At 39.7% G+C, this 5,337-nt stretch overlaps 2 pseudogenes; both read right to left on the minus strand.

Annotated features, from left to right (window-relative positions):
* Window positions 1–842: 842 nt before the first annotated feature.
* Window positions 843–2,253, minus strand: LOC111146473 (annotated as a pseudogene).
* Window positions 2,254–2,383: 130 nt separating this feature from the next.
* Window positions 2,384–4,977, minus strand: LOC111146494 (annotated as a pseudogene).
* Window positions 4,978–5,337: the final 360 nt, after the last annotated feature.

Raw genomic sequence — 5,337 nt, forward strand, 5'->3', positions numbered from 1 at the left:
TGAGAAACAAGGGGATTTGATTGAGATATCATTAGTCACAACAATGATGTTTTCTTTTTATTCAAATGAGCAAATTTACTAAATCATTAATTTGAAAATATTTTTTTCTCTTTTATTATTTCATTACTGTCCTATATCTTGGATACATTGCTCATGTTTGGCATTCTGTAACATAATTCCCCAATGTCGGAAATGTACATATGAGTTCACATTTTTGTTGGCAATTTACTTTATAAGCTTTTTAATATTGTACAATTTTTAATCCAAAATGTAGAAAGAATATTATGTTGAAATACCAATGGAGGGCGCCAGTGTGGCTCAGTTGGTTGGGCAGCTGCTTTCCGCTCTGGTCATGATCCCAGGGTCCTGGGATCAAATCCCATGTTGGGCTCCCTGCTCAGTGGGGAGCCTGCTTCTCCCTTTCCCTCTGCCTGCCTGTCTGCCTATTTGTCCTCTCTCTCTCTGTCAAATAAATAAATAAAATATTTTTAAAAAATAATAAAAATACCAATGGATAAATTATTACGTTGAAATTTAAGCAAAAACCCAACCATTTTAATAACAATACAGAAGAAAAACATAGTTTCTGATGAACTATAATTTTAAAATGCAAAGTCTATAAAACTTCCTAGATGTTTTGCCTATTTGTTTTTAATATTTATAATAATTTTCTACATTAGCAATTATCTATTTTTTGTCAACTAGGTAGCTACTTTCTTTGAACTGTATTATACTCTCAGACCCTTATCCTGCCTAGAAATGAATAAACAATAAATAGCTTTATTCTGTATTTAGTTTTTTATTTTTGTAGTAAAATATTCATATGGGGATTAGTTTAAAATAATTTTGGTGATTTCTTTTAAAATGTCAATGAAAGAGTTTCAGACGATCCAGTTGAACAGAGAATTTATTTACATTGGAAAGGAGAAACATGCCATTGGTATAAGTGTGTGTATACATGCATGTATAAAAGAGCATTGGTATTTTTCTTCCAAATGTATAAGGAGTTTTATTTCACAGGACCATTTTTTTCTGTTTCATATGTCAATAATCTCCACATTTTGACTATAAGAACTTCTGCTTCTTTATCAGTACCATGGCAATATCATCTAAAATAATTTGAAGTGATCTATAAGCGATAACCTTAGAACAAATGAAATCAACTAATATACCTCCTTTTCACCTGTGTATTCTGTGATCTTCTTATTAATCCATGGTCTAATCTGTCATTCTGACAGTAGAGAATCCATAATAGACCAATCCAGGAGATAACCAAAAAACTTGGGTTTGGCTGAAGAGATAATGAGACTCTTAATGTGTTTATGCTTCTCTTCAGTGTTTGCAGGGCCTTTGGTAGCATTTTTATCATCCTCACAGTGATCCAGGGGAACCATTTTCCTTTTTCCTGGTATATCATCCGGTCTTCATCTTCAGATTAGTTAAAAACACTATCTACCGAAAGTTTCTTTCCCTTCACAGAACGAGGCTGACCAGGACTATTGCAGGCACCCTACTTAAGACTTAATTGCTGTTTTTGGTCTGTGCTCTTCAGGCTGTTGTTGGTCTGGAGAATTTTCATGAGGAATAATGGAGGGAGACTCCTCCCCAAGAGTGTTGAGGGCCGCATTGCCACTGGCCAAGGAGACAGATGGGACAGAGCTGATGGCCTCAGTTGGTTTGAGACAGGCCTTTGCTCTGGCTCTTCCTCTTTCTTGGGTTCCTCTCATTTTTCTTCTTTTTCTTGCTTTTCTTCTTCCTCATCCTTTACATGTACTTTTTTGCTTTACATGTACTTTTCCATGTCCTCTCAGCCTTTTGTTGGAACCTCTGCATCTGGATCCAGCAGGTGCTACCTGATCTCTAATTCTTCCTTCTCTCTCCTTGGTCCCATTCATCTGCTTCCATTTCCTTTTCCCTATCATGCACCCTTTTCTGAAGAACACATCCTCTGTGAGATTTGGGATCATCTATATTGTCATAACTTCTAAGAATTATTTTAGTCGTTTAGCCTCTTTTGCCATTTCTCTTCTCTCTTCTCTTTCAGTCTCTTTCTCCTACTCCCAGGTTTTCTTCCAGTCTCTGCTTTCCCAGTTCTGAAGGCGCTCTTGGTAAGAAGCTTCTTTCTCTCAGAGTTTTCATTCAGATTTTGTTTGTTCATCTGCATCTTTTTCACCCTCTTCATAGTCCTGCTTCTTGTCTTCTCTGCACTCCCCCCATTCACATTCTTTCTCATCCTCATTCCCTTCCATGATCTCTGCTCTTTCCTCTCAGTCTTATTCCTATCTGAGCTCCCTTCCTAATCGCAGTCACAATCCCTGTCCCATTGTCCTTCCTGATCCCATTCCTTCTTTCGTTCACACTCTCCCCCTTTCTCATTCCCATTCTCACCTTTCTTGTTCCCATTTACATCTGTTCTGTTTTCTCTCTGTCTCAATTTCCTGTCTGTCTTTTGCCATTTCCTTGTTGCCTTTCTCCCAGTTTCTTGTGTGTGTTTCTCTGAATATGCTGCTTTCTCAGGATATCAGGTCTCTTTTGTGTTCTTCCATTTTTATAGGGATTATATCCCCCTTCCTCCTTAGTGGTAAGAAAATAATCAATCAGTGGAGCACTGGAAATGTGTGGAAACTGTCCTCCCCTTTTCTTCATCTTCCTGGGGTCAGTCAGATTTTTGTGAGGGGGCATTGAGTTCACTGGAGTGTATTGAAACTTCAAAATCCCCTTTGATCATCTGATCTCTTTTGTTTCTTCATCTGAGGCTTCTTATCATTAGTGACAGTTCCTAGCCTGGCATTCCCACAAGAAGCTTTCTTCTTTGCCTTCCATTTACCCAGTTGTGCCTTTGTCCTTGCATTAACTTTAACAAGTAGCTTCTGCTCTCCATTCTGCAGGTTGTACTATAACCTGAGTGCACAGGGTTAGGCTCAGGCTCCTTATAAGGCTTGAAGTTCTCCAGATACACCTTGTATTCTTCCAGCTCAAAACCAAGCCACATTTAGCAAGGGGTGATCTTATAAGGCATGTCTGAAGCTTTCTCAGAAATGTTACCAACAAAAGTTGTAGTAGTAGGACCACAAATCTCATCAGTTTCCTTAGTCTTTAAGCCTGGATGATTCTTTCTTATTCCCAAATGCTTTCCCACCATAGACACAGTGGATACTAAGCCAGTTGGAGCAGTTGCCATAATGCTCATTGGTATAGGAATCACTGTGGTCCCTGGAGGTACAGGTGGAGAGTCAGGAAACCATGGGGGTCAGATCCCTGATGGGAGTGCTGGGATTCCCAGAGGAGGGTGATTCAAAGGAGGGAGGAAAGATATTCTTAGGCAGCTGTCTGCCACAGAGGAAATGGCACTGTCTTCATGTTCTCCTGGGCTCCAGGTTATGAGTAATCTCCACCGCTTCCAGGTTTCTGCGTGCTGCTTACCAGGGGACTAGTTCCAAAGTGCCTCCTCATGCAGGCCACAGACACAAGCACACTGTTCAGGGAGCTTCTGGAGCATTGGTATTCAAAGGAGCAGGTCCAAGTGCTGGAAGAACGAGCCACGTGGGGGTCCCTGGGTGGCTCAGTGGGTTAAGCCTCCACCTTCAGTTTAGGTCATGATCTCAGGGATCTCAGGGTCCTGGAATCGAGCCCCACATCAGGCTCTCTGCTCAGCAGGTAGCCTGCTTCCCTTCCTCTCTCTCTGCCTGCCTCTCTGCCTACTTGTTATCTCTCTCTCTGTCAAATAAATAAATAAAAATCTTAAAAAAAAAAAAAAAAGAACGAGCCGTGTGGATATGGTGGTGTACAGCCAAGACCCCGTATGTTGATGTTAGTAAACTTGGCACCTTTATTCTCTTGGGTCAAAGAAGATGGCATCAGACTATGATTTTGAATTGCTTTCCCTCCTTTTCTTCATGATCTGATATTTTAAAATATGGAATAAAAAGGTGTTTATACCCAATAAGTACTGCGATGAGCTTAGAAGTAACTCTCAAATGCTGATTTTTCTCAGCTGTTACTTTTTTATTTTTTTAAGATCTTATTTTTAAGTAATCTCTGCACCCAACCTGGGGCTCAAACTGGCAACCCAGAGATCAACAAGAGTCACATGCTCTACCAGCTGAGCCAGGCAGGCACCCTTCACTTTTTATGTCGAACAAAATTCTGTCAGTCAACACACTACTAGTAATCAGCTTCACATATCGTTTAAAATTGTCCTTGAAGGGAACAAAAAAATCAAAATATGTGATCTCTTTTTAGAGATTTAATATATTTATTGGAGTTTGTGGCAATATTTTGTGCCATGTTTTAAAAGGTTGCTTGGATATATGGTTGGTAATTAAATTTGTTTTCAGACTTTCCCCAAATGCCATAAGACAATAGATGACAATATGAAATGTTACCAAATCAGAGTTCAGTCATGTCCCTTCACAGTCACTTAACTTTTTGGGCTTCATTTGCCTCATTTGTATGAATGGTAATATCTCTTTTATAAGCTTGTGTAAGGATTACATTATGTGAAAAGCGACTAGCATAGTGTTTAGTTCACAATAAACGCTTAATAAATGTTCTCATTCTTCTTCCTTCTGAAAATAATGCTGTCTAAATCAAATAGTGCATCATGTTTAGTACAACAAAGCATTTGACCACATGTTTATTTTTTCATTCCCTAAACATTACTTGTAAGAAAAGCAGCTATGTTCTCACTTTCATTTTATAACTAGTAAATGTAAACATGGCCAGCTTTATTTTTATATAACTTGAAAACTAAAGCTTTCAAAAACAAAACCAAACCAAAAAACCACTCACCTTAGTCTCGTCTTCCTGTGTGGTTTAAACCTAATTGATGGTCATGACGGCATCTGGGCCTTTCCCAGTATTTCAGCTTATCTGCCTCTGCTTCCCTCCTCTTTCAACCAGATGTATATCCTACCCCTTGTTCCTTAGATATGCCTCACGTTTTACCGCCTTCTTGATGTTCCTACTCTCCCTCATCTTAGCCAATCAAAATCTGACTCATTTGTCAAAGCCTGTACCTTGTATAATTGTCAGAGTGTTGTCCACTCTCAGGGGAGTCCCCACAAAAGAAGATCCACATGGTCAAACCTATTTGCATAACGCTAAGACATCAACTTCCTTTTTCACTGTGGACATTCGTACTACAGAGCAAATGTGGGTCAACCTGCTGGCACCTTTCTGAACATGATTCAAAGTAATGGCATGGGCATGTGGCAGTATGAAAACTAGTTTTACTTAAGAATGTCCTTGATGGGGCGCCTGGGTGGCTCAGTGGGTTAAAGCCTCTGCCTTCGGCTCAGGTCATGATCCCAGGGTCCTGGGATCGAGCCCCGCATC

Source organism: Enhydra lutris, unplaced genomic scaffold (assembly GCF_002288905.1).
Source record: "Enhydra lutris kenyoni isolate GAN:26980312 unplaced genomic scaffold, ASM228890v2 scaffoldscaffold14, whole genome shotgun sequence".
NCBI classification, from domain to species: domain Eukaryota; kingdom Metazoa; phylum Chordata; class Mammalia; order Carnivora; family Mustelidae; genus Enhydra; species Enhydra lutris.